The following is a 22,430-nucleotide window of genomic DNA, read 5'->3' on the forward strand; positions in this document are numbered from 1 at the left end:
GGGAGTTATCCGAGCTAGTCAGGAACCTCCTAAAACCAGGAAAAGTATCAGTGCATCATTGCACAAAAGGGCCTGTGAAAAATGGTGGTTTCTTACAAAGCGATCCCATTCGGTAGATTTCACGCAAGAACCTTTCAGTGGGATCTGCTGGGAAAATGGTCCGGATCGCATCTTCAGATGCATCAGCGGATAACCCTGTCTCCAAGGACAAGGGTGTTTCTTCTGCGGTGGCTGCAGAGTGCTCATCTATGAAAGGGCCGCAGATTCGGCATTCAGGACTGGGTCCTGGTGACCACGGATGCCAGCCTGAGTGGCTGGGGAGCAGTCACACAAGGAAAAAATTTCCAGGGAGTGTGATCAAGTCTGGAGACTTCTCTCCACATAAATATACTGGAGCTAAGGCCAATTTACAAGGCTCTAAGCTTAGCAAGACCTCTGCTTCAAGGTCAGCCGGTATTGATCCAGTGGGACAACATCACGGCAGTCGCCCACGAAAACAGGGCGGCACAAGAAGCAGGAGGGAAATGGCAGAAACTGCAAGGATTCTTCGCTGGGCGAAAAATCATGTGATAACACTCTCAGCAGTGTTAATTCCGGGAGTGGAAAACTGGGAAGCAGACTTCCTCAGCATAACCTCCACCCGGGAGAGTGGGGACTTCAGCGGGAAGTCTTCCACATGATTGTAAACCGTTGGGAAAAACCAAAGGTGGACATGATGGCGTCCCGCCTGAACAAAAAACTAGACAGATATTGCGCCAGGTCAAGGGACCCTCAGGCAATAGCGGTGGACGCTCTGGTAACACTGTGGGTGTACCAGTCATGGTATGTGTTCCCTCCTATGCATCTCATACCAAAAGTACTGAGAATCAAGGAGATGAGTAAGAACGATACTCGTGGTTCCGGATGGGTCAAGAAGGACTTGGTACCCGGAATTTCAAGAGATTCTCACGGAAGAACCGTGGCCTCTACCTTTAAGAAAGGACCTGCTCCAGCAGGGGCCTTGTCTGTTCCAAGACTTACCGCGGCTGCGTTTGACGGCATGGCAGTTGAACGCCGGATCCTGAAAGGGCATTCCAGATGAAGTCATCCCTACCCTGGTCGAAGCCAGGAAGGATGTAACCGCAAAACATTTTCACCGCAATTGGCGAAAATATGTTGCGTGGTGTGAGGCCAAGAAGGTCCCTACAGAGGAATTCCAACTGGGTCGTTTCCTACATTTCCTGAAAACAGGACTGTCTATGGGCCTAAAATTAGGGTCCATTAAGGTTCAAATTTCGACCCTGTCAAATTTATTCCAGAAAGAACTGGCTTCAGTGCCTGAAGTTCAGACATTTGTAAAAGGGGTACTGCATATACAGCCTCCTTTTGTGCCCCCAGTGGCACCTTGGGATCTCAATGTTGTTTTGAGTTTCCTAAAGTCACATTGGTTTGATCCACTCACCACTGTGGACTTAAAATATTTCACATGGAAGGTGAAGATTCTATTAGCCCTGGCTTCAGCCAGGCGTGTGTCAGAATGGGCGGCTTTATCATATAAAAGCCCTTACTTAATTTTTCATTCTGACAGGGCAGAATTGAGGACTCGTCCTCAATTTCTCCTTAAGGTGTTTTCTGTTTTTCACATGAACCAACCTATTGTGGTACCTGCGGCTACTAGGGACTTGGAGGACTCCAAGTTACTTGACGTTGTCAGGGCCCTGAAAATATATGTTTCCAGGACGACTGGAGTCAGAAAATCTGACTCGCTGTTTAGCCTGTATGCACCCAACAAGATGGGTGCTCCTGCTTCTAAACAGACGATTGCTCGCTGGATTTGTAGTACAATTCAGCTTGCTCATTCTGTGGCAGGCTTGCCACAGACAAAATCAGAAAAAGCCCATTCCACAAGGAAGTGGGCTCATCTTGGGCGACTGCCTGAGGGGTCTCGGCTTTACAACTTTGCTGAGCATTTACTTGGTCAGGGGCAAACACGTTTGCTTAATTCTACAAATTTGATACCCTGGCTGAGGAGGACATGGAGTCTCTCATTCGGTGCTGCAGGGTCATCCGCACTCTCCCGCCCGTTTGGGAGCTTTGGTATAATCCCCATGGTCCTGACGGAGTCCCCAGCATCCACTTAGGACGTTAGAGAAAATAAGAATTTACTTACCGATAATTCTATTTCTCGTAGTCCGTAGTGGATGCTGGGCGCCCATCCCAAGTGCGGATTGTCTGCAATACTTGTACATAGTTATTGTTACAAAAAAATCGGGTTGTTATTGTTGTGAGCCGTCTGTTCAGAGGCTCCTACGTTTTGTCATACTGTTAACTGGGTTCAGATCACAAGTTGTACGGTGTGATTGGTGTGGCTGGTATGAGTCTTACCCGGGATTCAAGATCCTTCCTTATTGTGTACGCTCGTCCGGGCACAGTATCCTAACTGAGGCTTGGAGGAGGGTCATAGGGGGAGGAGCCAGTGCACACCACCTGATCCTAAAGCTTTATTTTTGTGCCCTGTCTCCTGCGGAGCCGCTAATTCCCCATGGTCCTGACGGAGTCCCCAGCATCCACTACGGACTACGAGAAATAGAATTATCGGTAAGTAAATTCTTATTATTTTTCCATATGGATAGGGCAGAGTTGAGGACTCGTCCTCAGTTTCTCCCGAAGGTGGTATCAGCGTTTCACTTGAACCAGCCTATTGTGGTGCCTGCGGCTTCTAGGGACTTGGAGGATTCCAAGTTACTGGACGTAGTCAGGGCCCTGAAAATTTATGTTTCCTGGACGGCTGGAGTCAGAAAAACTGACTCGCTGTTTATCCTGTATGCACCCAACAAACTGGGTGCTCCTGTTTCTAAGCAGACTATCGCGCGCTGGATTTGTAGCACTATTCAGCTGGCGCATTCTGCGGTGGGACTACCGCAGCCTAAATCTGTAAAAGCCCATTCCACAAGGAAGGTGGGCTCATCTTGGGCGGCTGCCCGAGGGGTCTCGGCTTTACAACTTTGCCGAGCTGCTGCTTGGTCAGGGGCAAACACGTTTGCAAAATTCTATAAACTTGATACCCTGGCTGAGGAGGACCTGGAGTTCTCTCATTCGGTGCTGCAGAGTCATCCGCACTCTCCCGCCCGTTTCGGAGCTTTGGTATAATCCCCATGGTCCTTACGGAGTTCCCAGCATTCACTAGGACGTCAGAGAAAATAAGAACTTACTCACCGGTAATTCTATTTCTCGTAGTCCGTAGTGGATGCTGGGCGCCCATACCAAGTGCGGATTGTCTGCAATACTTGTAAATAGTTATTGTTACACAAATCGGGTTGTTATTGCGAGCCATCTGTTCAGAGGCTCTTTTTGTTATCATACTGTTAACCGGGGTTCCTATCACGAGTTATACGGTGTGATTGGTGTGGCTGGTATGAGTCTTACCCGGGATTCAAAATCCTTCCTTATTGTGTCAGCTCTTCCGGGCACAGTGTCCTAACTGAGGCTTGGAGGAAGGTCATAGGGGGAGGAGCCAGTGCACACCAGATAGTCCTAATTCTTTCTTTAGATGTGCCCAGTCTCCTGCGGAGCCGTCTATTCCCCATGGTCCTTACGGAGTTCCCAGCATCCACTACGGACTACGAGAAATAGAATTACCGGTGAGTAAATTCTTATTTTATGACCTAAATTGAAGTGATAACGAACAACAGTATTATTTATTAAAAAACATATTTTCAGCTATTTTCAAGTCATGTGATCTCTACCGACCATGTGATCCTGGGTCCACCAATCTGTTAATCAGAAATGACCCATATGTTTGTTTCATAGTACGTTCATGTGACCGCATCACATGACCGGGAGTGATGGTGCACTGATTAGGTAGTGCGGATCATGTGTTCATGGGGCTCGGTCTTTTAGAGAGGCAATTCTAGAACATAGGTCAGACCGCAAACAGACATCAATAAAGAATCTATAGAAAATATATATTTATGATCCTTGGACAGAAATGGTTGTTTTTATAATAAGCAAAATTAAACTTAGTATGCATAAATTAATTATTCGACTATTCAAATGCATTCTGCATGTATGAATTGATGTTTTCTATACCAGGTACGCTACAGATTCAGGAATCCAGATACCAAAGGGCACAATAGGAGGGAATCCCCACAAGAGAATATATATATTCTTCCGCATACATTTTACACAGTCGTTACTTTCCATTCTCTATTTAATTTGCATGTTAAATTTTGTTTCTCATACGTCCTAGAGGTTGCTGGGGCCATCGGAGAACCATGGGGTGTAGACGGGATCCGCAGGAGACATAGGCACTTTAAGACTTTGAAAGGGTGTGAACTGGCTCCTCCCTCTATGCCACTCCTCCAGACTCCAGTTTTAGAATTGTGCCCAGTGAGACTGGATGCACTGCAGGGAGCTCTACTGGGTTTCTCTGAAAAAAGACTATGTTCAGGGAAGCTGCTGGCAACAGTCTCCCTGCTTCATGGGACTTAGGGGAGAGAAGTATGACCCACTTCCAGTGAGTTCAAGGGCTCCGCTTCTGGCTACAGGACACCATTAGCTCCTGAAGGTGCTGATCGCTGGGTACGCCTAGATGCTCACTCCCACAGCCTGCCGTCACCCCCTTACAGAGCCAAAAGTCAGAAGACAGGTGAGTAGCTGAAGAAAAGAAGACTTCAGCGACGGCATTCTCTGAGGTACCGCACAGCGCGCGGCTACTGCGCGCCAAGCTCCCACATATACACAGCACTACGGGGTGCAGGGGGAGGGGGGGGGGGGTTTGGGCTTTGGGCAGTTAATAAATCCTCAGTGGACACTGGCAAAAGAGGGACAAAACCCCTGCCAGTATAATCATAGAAGAAACGGGACGGAAGCGCACCATTAAGGGGGCGGAGCTTCGTCCTCACAGCTCACTCGGCGCCATTTCTCTCCAATCAGGCTGCAGAGATGCTGGTCCTTCCTTCACACTGACTAGTATCAGGGTGCAAAACGGGGGCGGGGGGTGCACTGTCTTATTTGGTGCAATATATATTAAAAGCGCTACAGGTCTGAGGCATTTATTGGGCGCTTCAGGACCGCTGATTGGGCTCTGGGGTGTGAGCTGGCAAATCCCCTCTGTGTCTCTCTAACAGGCTTTACTGTGGGTCAGTCCCCTATATGCCCGGTGTGTCTGTGGGTGTTTGGAGCACGTGTGTCGACATGTCTGAGGCTGAAGGCGCTTCCCAGGAGGAGGCTGTATTAGGGGGACAAACAGCTGCGGGGGTGACCCTGTCGGCACCGCTGACGCCGGATTGGATAAATGTGTTGAATGCCTTGAATGCTAATGTGGCTCTTATTAGTAAGACACTAGATAAGTCTGAGTCTCAGACCCAGGCATGGAAGAAATCTGTAGAAGATATGTTATTGCAAAGTCAGGTCCTCTCAGGGTCACAGAAACGTACGCTTGCCCAGTTGGCAGATACCGACACGCACTCTGATTCCAGTGTCGACTATAGCGATTCCAGATTAGATCCACAATTGGGAAAGAGCATTCAGTACATGATTGTGGCGGTTAAAGAGGTACTACATATCACTGAGGACCAAGCTGTCCCTGATAAAAGGGTCTGTATGTATAAGGAAAGGAAACCTGAGGTAACATTTCCTCCCCCTCATGAACTGAACACGCTATTTGAAAAACTCTGGGAAGCTCCTGACAAAAAGTTTCAGATTCCCAAAAGAATTACGGTAGCTTATCCATTTCCCTCGGCGGATAGGGAAAAGTGGGAATCACCTCCCACCGTGGACAAGGCCCTGTCACGTTTGTCTAAAAAGGCGGCCCTTAAGGATCCTGCAGATCGTAAACAAGAAACTACGTTAAAGTCCATTTATGCGACCACAGGTACGCTACTCAGACCTGTCATTGCGTCTGCGCGGGTAAGTAGTGCTATCGAAAAGTGGACAGACAACTTGTCTTCTGAAATAGATCTGAAATAGATACCCTAGATAGGGATAGCGTCCTCTTGACACTGGGTTATATCAAGGACGCTGCAGCATACCTTAAGGAAGCTGCGAGAGATATTGGTCTTTTGGTATCAAAGGACAATGCCATGGCAGTCTCAGCTAGACGAGTGTTGTGGATTCACCAATGGAATGCTGATGCTGATTCCAAGAAAAGTATGGAATCTCTACCATATTAAAGGTAAGACTTTATTTGGTGACGGCCTTGATGATTTGGTATCTACAGCTACCGCGGGTAAGTCATCCTTTTTGCCTTATGTTCCTCCACAACAAAAGAAAACGCATCACTATCAGATGCAGTCCTTTCGGCCCAATAAATACAGAAAGGGCCGAGGTTCTTCCTACCTTGCTACTAGATGAAGGGGAAGAGGTAAACGATCACCAGCCTTGTCAGGCTCCCAGGAGCAGAAGTCCTCCCAGGCTTCTGCCACTTCCACCGCATGACGTTGGGGCTCCTATGCGGGAGTCCGCACCGGTGGGGGCACGTCTCAAACTCTTCAGTCAGTTTTGGGTTCGTTCGGACCTAGACCCATGGGTTTTACAAATAGTATCCCAAGGGTACAAGCTGGAGTTTCAAGACATTCCCCCTCGCCGGTTTTTCAAATCGGCCTTACCAGCTTCTCTTCCGGACAGGGAGGCAGTTTGCGACGCAATACAAAAGTTGTGTCAAAATCAAGTAATCGTCAGGGTTCCCCAGTCATAAAAGGGATAAGACTTTTATTTGAGCCTGTTTGGGGTCCCGAACCCGGACGGCTTGGTCAGACCAATCCTAAACCTGAAATCCCTACATTTCTACCTAAAGAAATTCAAATTCAAGATGGAGTCTCTCCGAGCAGTGATCCCCAGTCTGGAGGAAGGGGATTGTATGGTGTCGGTGGACATAAAGGATGCCTACTTACATGTTCCCATTTATCCTCCGCATCAGGCTTTCCTGAGGTTCGCAATTCAGGATTGTCATTACCAATTTCAAACGTTGCAGTTTGGTCTGTCCACGGCTCCGAGGATTTTCACCAAAGTGATGGCGGAGATGATGGTTCTCCTTCGCAAGCAAGGAGTCATGATTATCCCTTACTTGGACGATCTCCTGATAAAGGCGAGATCCAGGGACCAGTTTGTACAAAAAGTTGCACTCTCCCTGACAGTCCTTCAGCAACATGGTTGGCTCCTAAACTTGCCAAAATCACAGTTGATTCCGACAACGCGGTTGTCGTTTTTGGGAATGATATTGGACACAGGACTACAGAGAGTCTTTCTTCCAGTGGAAAAGGCTCTGGAACTTCAGAGTCTGGTCAAACAAATTCTGAAGCCAACAAGAGTGTCAATCCATCAATGCATTCGGTTGCTGGGGAAGATGGTTGCGACCTACAAGGCCATTCAGTTTGGCAGGTTCCATGCCAGTGTGTTCCAGTGGGACCTGTTGGACAAGTGGTCCGGGTCCCACCGACATATGCACCGGAGGATAATCCTGTCTTCCAAAACCAGGGTATCACTCCTGTGGTGGCTGCACAGCTCTCACCTCCTAGAGGGGCGCAGGTTCGGGATACAGGACTGGATCCTAGTAACCACGGATGCAAGCCTCCGAGGCTGGGGAACAGTCACAATGGGAGAAAACTTCCAAGGAAGATGGTCAAATCAGGAAACTTGTCTCCACATAAATGTTCTGGAGTTAAGGACCATTTACAACGGCCTTCTGCAAGCGGAACATCTTCGAGATCTACCTGTACTGATCCAGTCGGACAATGTAACAGCAGTAGCGTACATAAACCGTCAGGGCGGAACGAAAAGCAGAGCGGCAATGGCAGAATCCACAAGGATTTTCCGCTGGGCGGAAAAGCATACAAGCGCTCTGTCAGCGATCTTCATTCCAGGAGTGGACAACTGGGAAGCAGACTTCCTCAGCAGACAGGATCTCCATCCAGGAGAGTGGGGCCTCCACCAAGAAGTCTTCGCAGAGGTGACAAGTCGTTGGGGAGTTCTTCAAGTAGACATGATGGCATCTCGTCTCAACAAGAAGCTTCAGAGATATTGTTCCAGGTCAAAGGACCCTCAAGCAACTGCAGTGAATGCACTGGTGACACCGTGGGAGTTTGTCGGTGTATATATTCCCTCCACTTCCTCTCATTCCAAAGGTTCTAAAGATCATAAGAAAAACAAATATCCGGGCGATCCTCATTGTCCCAGACTGGCCAAGGAGGGCTTGGTATCCAGATCTTTAGGAATTACTCATAGGAGATCCCTGGCCTCTTCCTCTGCGTGAGGACCTGTTACAACAGGGGCTGTGCGTGTATCAGGACTTACCACGGCTACGTTTGATGGCATGGCGGTTGAGTGCAAAATCCGTAAGAGTATTCCCAGTGAAGTCATTCCCACACTTATTCAGGCCAGAAAAGGGGTAATGTCTAAACATTACCACCGTATTTGGAGAAAATATGTTTCTTGGTGTGAATCCAAGGGGGGCTGCTACGGAGGAGTTTCGGCTAGGAATTTTTCTCCATTTTCTACAAGCAGGTGTGGATGCGGGCCTAAAATTGGGCTCAATTAAGGTACAGATTTTGGCCTGATCGGTTTTCTTTCAGAAACAATTGGCCTCCCTTTCAGAAGTTCAGACTTTCGTGAAAGGCGTGTTGCACATCCAACCTCCAATTGTGCCTCCTGTGGCACCATGGGATCTTAATGTGGTGTTGCAGTACCTTCAATCACATTGGTTTGAACCTTTACGGAAGGTGGAGTTGAAATTCCTCACTTGGAAAGTGTTCATCCTGTTGGGCTTGGCATCTGCAAGGCGGGTGTCTGAGTTAGCGGCCTTGTCTCACAAGAGCCAGAACGGCTCAGATTAGGAAAACAGAGGGTCTGTTTGTCCTGTATGCTCCCAACAAGGTTGGGTGTCCTGCTTCCAAGCAGACCATTGCACGCTGGATCTGTAACACGATTCAGCATGCTCATTCCACGGCTGGATTGCCGTTACCGGAATCGGTAAAAGCCCATTCTACTAGAAAGGTGGGCTCATCCTGGACGGCTGCCCGGGGGGTCTCGGCATTGCAACTTTGCCGAGCTGCTACTTGGTCGGGGTCAAACACTTTTGTAAAGTTCTACAAGTTTGACACCTTGGCCGATGAAGACCTTAAGTTTGGTCAATCGTTGCTGCAGAGTTATCCGCACTCTCCCGCCCGTTCTAGAGCTTTGGTATAACCCCATGGTTCTATGATGAACCCTGCATCCTCTAGGACGTATGAGAAAATAGGATTTTAATAACTACCAGTAAAAAAAATTCTTAGTCCGTAGAGGATGCTGGGTGCCCGTCCCAGTGCGTACTGTATCTGCAGTTGTTAGTTGTGGTTACACACATGTTGTGTTACGTTTATTGTCAGCATGTTGCTGCAAGTGTTCATACCGTTGGCTTGTGTTCTGTTGAATGCCACGTTGTGCGGCATGCTTGAGGTGTGAGCTGGTATGAATCTCACCTTAGTTTAACAATAAATCCTTTCCTCGAAATGTCTGTCTCCCTGGGCACAGTTCCTATAACTGGAGTCTGGAGGAGGGGCATAGAGGAAGGAGCCAGTTCACACCCTTTCAAAGTCTTAAAGTGCCCATGTCTCCTGCGGATCCCGTCTATACCCCATGGTTCTATGATGACCCCAGCATCCTCTACGGACTAAGAGAAAAGGATTTACCGGTAGGTATTAAAATCCTATTTTATTAATATTTATCGATTAATTAAAATATTACCATATGTGGCAATATGGGGGATAGTCAAACGTCCGAAAAGTGGGGCCGGGTGTCCGCTTCCCCCCCGTCTATTAGATAGGAAAAAACAGACACCCAACCGACCCCTCCAACAACAGAATACCCCTCTTATGTGTTTATTTCTATTTCACACATGGGCCCTATCCAAACAGACCCAAATGATATCAAACCCTTATTATATGTTGTGTGTATTTAAGTTATTTTAGAGGGAGCATCTGGTGTGGGGGATCCACTCGGAACCACCAGCGGGAACGCGTGTGTGGATTCTAAGTAAGAACCCCCATACACTAGAATGTCCCCAATAAGTAAAAAAGAGCAGTGATGGCAGGAAGGAGATGAAAGCCTATTCCCAAGAGGATATTGCATCTAGATGATGGAATTCAATTCAGTGTTTTCGTTAAGGCCAGCCGGATGGAGAGAATTGAATTTCAACATCCAGTAGACTTCCCGAGAGCATAGCCTATTGAATCTATCCCCTCCTTTAGGGGTGACTGCAATGTGTTCTAAGCAGATAATGGATAGACTTGAAGGGACGCTTGCATGTTTTATGTTAAAATGTCTAGATACATTATGTGTTGGACATTTGTGAAGGATGTTACGGCGGTGTTCCATGAAATGGGTGTGTAGAGCTCTGGTTGTTCTGCAAATATACTTTAATCCACACCCACACACCAATAAGTAGATTACAAATTTGGAATCACAGTTCATAAAGGATTTCAAATAGTATATTTCGTTGGACAGTGCTAATGGTACAAGAGTAGTCTTGCCTTCCATATGCGAACACATAGTGCATCTAGATTTGCCACATTTATGGAAACCCAAGGGTTTATCTGTAAGCCACTTGGATCCTCCCAGGGAGTTCGTCTCATTGGGAACTTTTAGATGACTGGGTGCTAGTATTGATTTTAGTGATCTGTTCTTTCTATAGATTACTTGAGGTTTTGGGGGTAGAATATCTCCTAATATGTTGTCCTGTTTGAGAACCCTGTAGTTCTTGTATTGCAATATACATATACATCTCTATTGGTGGCAATAATCTATGTAATGTTTATTATTTTTGCATCTGCATATTTTAGAAAAGGGATTTTATTCTTTGCTATTTTAGATAATAAAATCAGATTATTTTAATTTTAAACAAACCGTCCATTCATTATTTATGTAATTCAGCCAGCGCTGGTATACCCACTTGTTTTCTTGTATTTAATAACAGAATGACTCTACTCAAAAATTCACCATCTGCCCTCAAACATTTTCTCCACCTCTCAACCCAAGCTGTGAAGCCACTTTGAAAAAATTAAGTGGGTTGGTGTCTAACCCAGGAACGTATGGCGTTTTTAACAACCTCTATGTCATCAAAATGTTGACGGCGGAGACAGTTTTTGAGAGGGCCAAACAGATGAAAGTCAGAAGGGGTCAAATTAGGACTGTATGGTGGACGTGGCATTATTGCCCACCCCATTTTGGCAATAGCCACAGATGTTGCCATTAAAAGGCGAGGTCTGGCATTGTCGTGGTGTAAGATGACATTTGACAGTGGAATTTTCCCTTTTTTTTTTTTTTTTTTTTTGTGGATGGCTTTTTTTTCTTTCAGTTTCTTAAGTGTAATGTAACTGATCACTGTTGATTGGTTTGGTTCCAAGTATTCGATGAGAATAACACCTCTGCAATCCCAGATGAATATGGCCATGACTTTGTTTATGGATCGCTGTGATTTAAACTTTTTTGGCCTAGGTGAACTTGGGTGTTTCCATTGCTTTGATTGGGCCTTTGTTTCTGGGTCATAGAGGAATACCCAGGCCTCATCTCCTGTAATGACATTTTCTAAAAACGTCTCAGGGTTGGCTTCAAAGTTGGTCAAAAGGTCATTGCACACTTCCACCCTCTGGGCCTTATGATCCCTGGTTGATTGCCTTGGAACCCATTTAGTACACATTTTACGATATCCCAAATCATTGATTAGTGTTTCTACAGTGCCATGGCTACATTCAAGTTCAGCACTGATATCTCTGATGGTCACACAAATGTCTTTCTGAATCATGGCATCAACTTTGTGTCGGTTCTCTGCTGTCACTGCAGTTGATGGTCTGCCACCATGAGGTTTGTTGCACATGGACGTTTCTCACGATTGAAAACGTTTCATCCACCTTCTGACATTGCTATAGTCCAGAGGTTCCCAAACTGTGTGCTGTGGCTCCCTGGGGTGCCTCGGGACACTTGCAGGGGTGCCCTGGGTTGGTGGTCCAGGATCAATTCAAATTATTCATGGTCAATATAATAGGCAAAACCAGTGCTGGTGGCTGCCAGTCATAAAATATGTGGCCAAACAGAAGCAAATCTTGTCCCTCACCACACAACTGACCCTAAGGATGACGTATAAACGCGATCTACTTAATGTAATATTTCTTTCTAAATTTCTCAATAAGAAACTTTTGGCCTAGGGGTGCCGTGAAAAAAAATTCTGATATTCTAGGGTGCCGTGATTCAAAAAAGTCTGGAAACCACTGCTATAGTCCATTGTACGCTCACCATACACTCTTTTTTTCAGTCTTCTGTGGATTTCTGTTAGTGATGAGCGGATTCGGTTTTACTCGGTTTTACTCGGTTCTCAAAACGGCATCTTATTGGCTCACGGATGTCACGTGTTTTGGATAGCCAATAAGATGCCGTTTTGAGAACCGAGTAAAACCGAACCTCGCTCATCACTAATTTCTGTAGCACTGCAGCCTTCTGTTTCCAGAAATTCAATGACTGCTCTTTGTTTCATCTTGGATTCCATGGTATTTCTTGGACTACATAAACAATATACATGTATAGCTAGCAGACATATTAAACTACAAACTGACAAAGTTTCAAATAAATGTTGCATATTATTTCAGAGTTATGAGCATTTAGGCATTACTTTTTGGACAACCCTCGTATTTGTAGAATGAGTTTCAGGTTGTGACTGTCTTTGTTCTTCAGCTCCCCCTACTGTGTATAACTAAAATAGCATACTGGTATCATTAATATTGTAACAGGGTATTGAGATTGTAGTATCTGTCTAGATACAGTCAATAGGTCGACAGTTAAAAGGTAGACAGGGTCGACATGACAGTGGTCAACACAAAACTTGTTGGCACAAGTTTTTTAGGTGTCATTTTGTTTGTTTAACCATATCCAAACACAGTTAGTGGAAACACTGCATTCGTCAGAGTTTACTATTCCCAATCGTAGTGGACGTGACTAGTAAATCAAGCAAAAGTTGGCAGGGAAAAGAACAAATTTTGTTTGCCTGTTTGCCTTTTGACCTTTTTTTACCTGTTGACTTTAAGCACTGTCTACCTTTTACCTGTCAACCTTTTGACCTTGTCGCCCATATGTGGTTGACCTATTGACTGTCAACCTATGTATTGGAATCTGGATATTGGAGGTTTCCCCTTTACGACCTTTTATGATGATATTCTGCTTGTGCTGTAAGTTTTCTTTCATTCTATTTACTAACCTTTGTAGTTCTGTACAAATAGCTTTGATTGCACATTGTACAGATCAATAGGTTTTACATCAGTGTTGTAGAGTGAATGACCTTCACGTCTATTTGTAATTTATTTTTATTTATTTTTTTGTTTGTTACCTGTATGTCTGAAAGTGCAGTCTAGTGAGCAGAATGGTACAAGTTAAGTACCTCCCATATTTCTAAACTATAAAAGTGCTACTTTCAACTTTTTCCACAAAGTGATAGTCCAGCTGTGTCTTACTCTTTCTGAGCAATGTAGGCTTTTCATAGCACCTTCATTCATATGATTTAAGCTGGGTACACTGTAGCGACTTGTCCTCCGTCACACAGACTGAGCAGCCGATTTGGTAAGCTATACACAAATATGAATCGACCACTCAAGATATCTGTCTTCGCATCACTGCTGGGTGGGCATTTGAATTTGCATGCCCAGCTGTGACGTCAGCTGCAGCCAGTGTACCAGTGGTCGTCACGCACAGCCAGGTGCGCCAATATATCTGTGTCCTATTCAGCCAAGGACACAAGATACTCACAGCTGTCCAGGATTTAGAGGTTAAAACATCTTATAGGAAGCATTACTCGTACCTTCGTGAATTATCAGATATTTGTATTTACCAAATAACCAGTGGTTAATTAATTCCGTGATATTTCTTGTAATTATTATTTGTCTAAATATGCACCTTTTGTCTTTTTTCTGCTAACTCTACTAAGGGGTGTAGCAGATTGGGTTAAAATCCCATATACATAAACTTTTAACCTATCCAAATTAAAATTATATATTTTTAAACAACATCTTTGTTACTAAATGAGTGCCTCCAAAAGAGGTTTTTTTTCTTTGCTGCCGTGGTCTCTTTCCCCGGTACAAAAACCCCGTATGATTATATTTATCATTTCCTCCGGGGAGCACCGCCAACACCAATAATTATTTACGAACTATTCAAATTATTTGATTATACGTTGGTCATATATAATCAATCAACATTCAAACATCATAGCAGTGCAGGTATATCATACCTTCTGTGCGCCAATATATCTGCAGATATATAATAGAGTTTGATGGCAGATAAGAACCACTTGACATATCGAGTCTGCTCCATGTTTTAACCTTTTGGTAACCTCAACCCTATTTGTTCCTTAGTTCATTGTAAGGATATTCATATGCCTATCCCAAGTATGTTTAAATTGCTCCACTGTCTTAGTCTCAACCAACTCTGATGGGAGGCTTTTTCACTTATCCACTACCCTTTCTGTGAAGTAATTTTTCTTAAAATTTTTCCTGAACCTACCTCCATCCAGTTTCAACCCGTATCCTGGTGTTCTAATACTTCTTTTCCTTTGAAGAATGTCTCCCTCATGTACCTTGTTAAAACCCTTGATATATTTGAAAGTTTCTGGCAAGTCCCCCCTTTCCCTTCTCTGCTCCAAACTATACATATTAAGATATTTTAGTCTTTCCTGGTAAGTTTTGTGATGTAGGCCATGCACCATTTTAGTTACCCTTCTTTGTATGCTCTTTAATGTATTCATATACTTCTTGAGAAATGGTCTTCAGAACTGGACTAGGTACTCCAGATGAGGCTGTACCAATGACCTGTACAGTGGCTTTATTACTACTTTTTTTCCTGCTACTGATTCTTCTCCCTGTTCAACCAAGCATCTGACTAGCCTTTCTCATTGTTTTGTTACATTGCTTCCCTACCTTTAAAGTCAACTGAAATATTGACTCCTAAATACCTTTCCTCCCCAGTAGTTGCCATTATAGTACCCTTGATACTAAATTTAACCTTTGGGTTTTTGAGAACCAAACGCATGATTTTACTTGTTTTAGGGTTAAATCGTAGTTACCACGTTCTTGACTATTCCTCAAGTCTACCTAGATCATCAATCATTTGTTTGTTTTACCCCTCCTGTTGTGTGTACCCTGTTGTATACCTTTCTGTCATCGAGCAATCGGGTATCTGCTATGCTGCAATGCCAACACTATATGTCTGTGAACAACTTTGTTCAGACATCAGACATATTGGGCCGGATGTAATGGAGTGCGAGACGGCTGGAGCTCTGAGATTACATATTTTTTAAAGCAGCAAACATTTACAAGGCAAAACCAACCCGGTCTCTACAGAGCACTAATGACCTGGGACAACTGCTCTTGCTGCATTGTTAAAGTGTTTAAGAAGAGACTTTTTGTAGCTAGCTATGGGGACGTTAGAGTGTGAAAGTAGCCAGAAACCGGTCTAGTCGGAACCTGATATTCTTAGTTGATATTTCAATAACTTTAGTCCAAAAGGGATAATTTGGGGACAGTCCCACCAAATGTGAATTAGGGTACGTCTATCTTGGCCACATTGCAAATGCAAGGGAGACACAGAAGGAAAAAATGATGTAAAAAAACAGGTAATCTGCGCCATCTTGTCAGTAACTTGTATTGAGTTTCAATAACTTCAAGGTTTGTGGAGCATTGCACAATAACTTGACAGTACGATGTATGAAGTCACTGTCCCAGGTGTCGCAAAAGGAGGGATTAGTAGGAAAATGACTGTGTAGCAGAAGGTTGTAGATACCGGATACTATGTGTATCTGTGGATTGGGAACACACCTTTTTCGAAAGAAGTGAGAAGTATTAAATCTAGATGCCCGCCCGCATTTTTACTATATCTATACGTCCTAGCTGAGAGAACTTCTGAGTGAGCCACTGTGCCATCTCTTGTCACAACTTCCGTAAAAGAGGTATATGATTAATGGTAACCATCGTGTGAAGGGATGAGGGAATAAGTATACCTAAATACTTTATATGGGGAGGGTGCCAAGGGAATAGAAACAACACAGTCAGGGTGGAAACCATGGTAATGGGAATAATAATGTTCGATGCTGTGGACTTTGAGTAATTTTGAAATTAGATCATCTACCAAAGCGTGCAAATGCTTCTATGCGGTTGGGTAGGCAGTTGACCGGATTAATTATATTTGCTTGTAAATCGCCTGCTAACAGAGCCAAGCACTGATTTGTAATACCAACCTGCAGGCCAGTAATATTAGGGTTCCCTCTAATCGCTGTCGCCAAAGCTTCCATGCATAAAACGAAAACTAAGGCCGAAAGAGGGCAACCTTGACGAGTGCCATTAGATGTTTTAATCACTTCAGAAAGTATCCTATTTACTCTGACCTGTGGCGATGGAGCCCAATATAGTGATAGAATTTCTGTAGAAAAACTTTGCCTAGGCCTAACCACCTCAGAACCACCCCCATGAAGTTCCAGTCCACCCAATCGAAGGCCTTTGCTGCATTCGTAGAGAAAAGCATCAATGGAATTTTCACTTTTTGAGCATGTGCTATCAGATCAATTGTTTTGGTAGTGTTGTCCCTCGCCTCTCTTCCTGGGCCAAAACCGACCTCATCTGAATGGACAACATTCAATAATAGCGGTCCAAGGCAGTTAGATGTGAGTTTTCCCATATAGCTTAACATCTACATTAAGTAGGGACATTGGTCTATAACTTGACGGGAGGATCCTTGCCTACTTTGGATTAACTGTAATATGGGCTCCAAGGTAATGGTCAGAGAATAGGGTCTTTTGAGAGACCCCATTACAGGCCTAAAGCAGAAGGGTTATGTGTTTGTCTTGAAAGGCTTTATCATTTATATATAAGGAAGCCATCAGGGCTCAGGCTCTTGCCTGTTGGAGACTATTAAAATTTTTTACTTATAATTCAGCTCTTGGTTTAATGTTTATAACCTGTAAATTTAGTTTCTCTTACGTCCTAGAGGATGCTGGGGACTCCAAAAAGACCATGGGGTATAGACGGGATCCGCAGGAACTTGGGCACACTGAAAAGACTTTGACTGGGTGTGAACTGGCTCCTCCCTCTATGCCCCTCCTCCAGACCTCAGACTTTGTGCCCAGGAGTGACTGGACACTCGCTAGGGGACCTCTCCTGAGTTTCTCTAGAAAATACTTTTGTTAGGTTTTTTATTTTCAGGGAGACCTGCTGGCTACAGGCTCCCTGCATCGAGGGACCGAGGGGAAAGAAGTCAGACCTACTTCTACTTAGTTAAGGGCTATGCTTCTTAGGCTACTGGACACCATTAGCTCCAGAGGGTTCGATCACTTGGTTCGCCTAGCTGCTTGTTCCCGGAGCCGCGCCGTCACCCCCCTCACAGAAGCCAGAAGAAAGAAGCCGGGTGAGTATGTGAAGATCCGAAGACTTCAGTGACTGCAGAAGACTTCAGTAACGAGGTACCCACACACTTCACCAATGGCACTTGCGGGTGCAGGGGGGGGGGGGGGGGGGGGGGGTGAGCGCCCTGGGCAGCATGTTACTGGGTCTTGCAGCGCTGGCAGAAGGCATTTTCGGTGCCCGGGCACCGTTTTCCGTACCCCCGGCAGCATTTCAAGTTTGAATTTTAGCGGGCTGAAGCGCGCCGGGAAGGGGCGGGGCTTAGCCGCACAGCTCACCAGCGCCATTTTCTCTCATCCACAGCCGCCGCATGAGAGGCTGGCCTGGGACCTCCAAGCTCCACTTCAAGAAACAGGAAGCAAATCGGGGGGGGGGGGGGGGGGCACAGATATTTGGTGCATAGCTATTGTATTTAACAGCAGCGCTTTACACACATATCGTTTGGTGGGATATATGGGCGCTGGGGTGTGAGCTGGCATACTCCTTCTGTGTTTTCTCTATCCGGGCTTCGTTGTGGGTCTGTCCCCTAGCTGAGGCAGTGAGTGTGTCGGTACTACGTGTCGGATGTCTGAAGCGGAGTGTTACTCCCCGGAGGAGGTTGCTGGGGGCGCAGATGCGGGTCTGGAGATGGCTCTGTCGGCACAGCCGACACCTGATTTGCTTACGATGTTAAGTGCACTTAATACAAATGTGGTCTCATTGTCTAAAAGATTAGATAAATCTGAGTCTCAGACACAGGTGTGGAGGAAATCCATGGAGGATGCTTTGTCTCAGGTGCAGGCCCCGTCAGGGTCGCAAAAGCGGTCATTTACCCAGTTGGTAGATACGGATACCGACACGGATTCTGATTCCGATGTCGACTTCACTGAGGCTACTTTACACCCAATGCTAGTTAAGAATATTCAGTACATGATTGTGGCTATTAAAGATGTTGTACATATCTCCGACGAACCTACGGTGCAGGAAACAAGGATTTGTTTGTTTAAAGGGAAAAAGCCTGAGGTTTCCCCCCTCTAATGAAATGAAAACTCTTTGTGAAAAGGCTTAGGAGTCGCCGGACAAGAGGTGGCAGATTCCCAAGAGAATTTTCATGGCGTATCCTTTCCCCTCTAATGACAGGGAAAAATGGGAGTCGTCTCCGAATGTCGACAAGGCTCTATCCCGTTTGTCTAAGAAGGTGGCGCTTCCGTCCCCTGACATGGCAGCTCTCAAGGATCCGGCGGATCGCAAGCTGGAGACGTCTCTGAAGGCCATTTTCGCTAATACGGGTGCATTGCTCAGACCTGCAGTGACGTCTGTATGGGTGAGTAGTGCTATTGCTAAATGGGTTGATAATTTAGCTTCTGATATGGATACCCTTGATAAAGATAATGTTCTTTTGACTCTTGGTTATATCAAGGACGCTGCAGATTACCTGAAGGATGCGGCGAGGGATGTTGGTCTCTTGGGATCAAGAGCCAATGCCATGGCGATCTCGGCCAGGAGGGCCCTGTGGATCCATCAATGGAATGCTGATACCGACTCCAAGAAAGCTATGGAAGCTCTCCCCTTCAAAGGTAGTGTCTTGTTTGGTGACTGCTTGGCTGACCTGGTGTCTACTTCGACTGCGGGTAAGTCCTCTTTTCTTCCTTATATTCCCACTCAGCAGAAAAAGGCACCCCATCAGCAGATGCAGTCCTTTCGTCCAAATAAATACAGGCGTGGAAAAGGTTCGTCCTTCCTCGCTTCAAAGGGTAGAGGAAGGGAAGAAAGTCGCCTGCAGTATCAGGCGCCCAGGACCAAAAGTCCTCCCCCGCCTCTACCAAGTCCACAGCATGACGCTGGGGCTTCCCTGGGGGAGTCCTGACCGGTGGGGGGCCGTCTGCGGATCTTCAGTCAGGTCTGGGTTCAATCAGACCTAGATCCTTGGGTCCTAGATATAGTATCTCAGGGATACAGGCTGGAGTTTCAGGAGATGCCCCCTCACCGGGTTTTCATTTCGGCCTTACCAGTGTCTCTTCCGGACAGGGAGGTGGTGAAGGCAGCAATACAAAAGTTGTGTCAACAGAGGGTCATTGTTCCCGTTCCCCCGTCCCAACGGGGGGAGGGGTTCTACTCGAGCCTCTTTGTTGTACCGATACCGGACGGTCAGACCGATTCTGAACCTGAAATCCCTCAATCCATACTTGAAAGTTTTCAAGTTCAAGATGGAATCTCTTCGAGCTGTTATTTCCAGCCTAGAAGGGGGGGATTTTATGGCGTCAGTCGACATAAAGGATGCCTACTTACACTTCCCGATATATCCTCCGCATCAAGCTTTCCTCAGGTTTGCGATACAGGATTCTCATTACCAATTTCAGACGTTGCCGTTTGGGCTTTCCACGGCCCCGAGGATTTTCACCAAAGTCATGGCAGAAATGATGGTTCTCCTTCGCAAGCAAGGGGTTACAATTATTCCGTACTTGGACGATCTACTGATAAAGGCGAGGTCCAAGGAACGATTGTTGAGAAATGTGGATTTGTCTCTGTCTGTTCTGCGACAACACGGTTGGGTGCTAAATTTGCCAAAGTCTCAGTTGATTCCGACCACTCGGCTGCCCTTTCTCGGCATGATTCTAGACACGGAGTTACAGAGAGTTTTTCTTCTGGAAGACAAAGCTCTGGAACTACAGACAATGGTCAGGGAGCTTCTGAGGCCAACAAGTGTGTCGATTCATCAATGTACTCGGGTTCTGGGGAAAATGGTTGCTGCGTACGAAGCCATTCCGTTTGGCAGGTTTCATGCCCGGGTGTTTCAGTGGGATCTGCTGAGCAAATGGTCCGGGTCTCACCTGCACATGCACCGGAAGATAAGTCTATCTTCCAGGGCCAGGATTTCTCTCCTGTGGTGGCTACAAAGCTCTCACTTCCTAGGAGGGCGCCGGGTCGGAATCCAGGACTGGGTCCTACTGACAACAGATGCAAGTCTCCGAGGCTGGGGCGCAGTCACCCAGGGAAGAAATTTCCAGGGGAAATGGTCGGACCAGGAATCTTGTCTCCACATAAATGTTCTCGAGTTAAGAGCCATTTACAACGGCCTGCTACAAGCAAAAAGCCTTCTTCAGGGTCGACCTGTCCTGATCCAGTCGGACAACATAACAGCGGTGGCGCAGATAAACCGTCAAGGCGGAACAAGGAGCAGGGCGGCTATGGCGGAGGCCACAAGAATCCTTCGCTGGGCGGAACAACACGTGAGCGCTCTGTCAGCAGTCTTCCTTCCGGGAGTGGACAACTGGGAAGCAGACTTCCTCAGCAGACACGATCTCCATCCGGGAGAATCGGCTCTTCACCAAGAGGTATTTGCAGAAGTGACAAAGCGTTGGGGAATTCCGCTGATCAACATGATGGCGTCTCGCCTCAACAAGAAGCTTCCACGATATTGTTCCAGGTCAAGGGATCCCCAAGCCAGTGCAGTGGACGCCCTGGTGACTCCGTGGGTGTTTCAGTTGGTGTATGTGTTCCCTCCGCTTCCTCTCATTCCAAAGGTGCTGGGAATCATTCGACAAGCAAGGGTTCAGGCGATTCTCGTCGTTCCAGATTGGCCAAGAAGGGCCTGGTATCCGGATCTTCAGGAATTGCTTGTGGAAGATCCTTAGCCGCTTCCTCTAAGAGAGGACCTGTTATTGCAGGGACCATGCGTGTTTCCGGACTTACCGCGGCTGCGTTTGACGGCATGGAAGTTGAGCGCCAAATCTTAGCTCGAAAAGGTATTCCAGGGGAGGTCATCCCCACTCTCCTTAAGGCCAGGAAGGAGGTTACGGCGAAACATTATCACCGTATTTGGAGAAAGTATGTTTCGTGGTGTGAGACCAAAACTGCTCCTGCGGAGGAATTTCACTTGGGTCGGTTTCTCCATTTTTTGCAGGCAGGCGTCGATGCAGGCCTGACATTGGGTTCCATCAAAGTGCAGATTTCGGCTTTATCTATTTTCTTTCAAAAGGAATTTGCCGTCCTTCCAGAGGTTCAGACTTTTGTGAAGGGAGTGATGCATATCCATCCTCCGTTTGTGCCCCCTGTGGCGCCATGGGATCTTGAAGTGGTCTTGCAGTTTCTTATGTCTTCCTGGTTTGAACCTTTGCGTAGGGTTGAGTTAAAGTTTCTCACTTGGAAGGTAGTCATGCTGTTGGCTTTGGCGTCTGTCAGGCGAGTGTCAGAGTTGGCGGCCTTATCTCAAAAGAGTCCGTACTTGATCTTCCATTCGGATAGAGCAGAATTGAGGACTCGTCAACAAATTCTGCCGAAGGTGGTTTCTTCGTTTCACATTAACCAACCTATTGTGGTACCTGTGGCTACGGATGCTGTGGCAGTTCCAAAGTCTCTTGATGTTGTGAGACCTTTGAAAAATTACGGCGCCAGAACGGCTGTTGCCAGGAAAACAGAGGCGCTGTTTGTCCTGTATGCTTCCAACAAGATTGGTCATCCTGCTTCTAAGCAGACTATTGCACGCTGGATTTGTAGTACGATTCAGCAAGCTCATTCTTTGGCTGGGCTACCGGTGCCAAAGTCAGTAAAGGCCTATTAACCAGAAAAGTGGGCTCGTCTTGGGCGGCTGCCCGAGGGGTCTCGGCACTTCAACTTTGCCGAGCAGCTACGTGGTCGGGTTCAAACACCTTTGCTAAGTTTTACAAGTTTGATACCCTGGCTGAGGAGGACCTCATGTTTGCTCAATCGGTGCTGCAGAGTCGTCCGCACTCTCCCGCCCGTTCTGGAGCTTTGGTATAGACCCCATGGTCCTTTTGGAGTCCCCAGCATCCTCTAGGACGTAAGAGAAAATAGGATTTTAGTACCTACCGGTAAATCCTTTTCTCCTAGTCCGTAGAGGATGCTGGGCGCCCATCCCAGTGCAGACTGTTACTTGCAGTGTATTCTTGCTGGTAAATTCGTTTACACACGGGTTGTGTATTTGTTGTTTCAGCTTGTTGCTGCTGTTAATTTATACTGTTATCTGGTTTACTGTTACTCCGGTTGTACATACCGTGGTGTGGGCTGGTATTTTTCTCGCCCTTAGTTTAAACAAAAATCCTTTCC

At 46.2% G+C, this 22,430-nt stretch overlaps 1 protein-coding gene across 2 annotated transcripts in view; it reads left to right on the forward strand.

The window, feature by feature from the left end:
- The window catches only part of ARID3B (AT-rich interaction domain 3B), a 546,358-nt gene that overhangs the window by 243,915 nt on the left and 280,013 nt on the right, over positions 1–22,430 (forward strand). The gene's annotated exons all lie outside the window — the stretch shown is intronic.

The sequence above is a fragment of the Pseudophryne corroboree genome, chromosome 6 (genome assembly GCF_028390025.1).
Source record: "Pseudophryne corroboree isolate aPseCor3 chromosome 6, aPseCor3.hap2, whole genome shotgun sequence".
In the NCBI taxonomy this organism is placed as follows: domain Eukaryota; kingdom Metazoa; phylum Chordata; class Amphibia; order Anura; family Myobatrachidae; genus Pseudophryne; species Pseudophryne corroboree.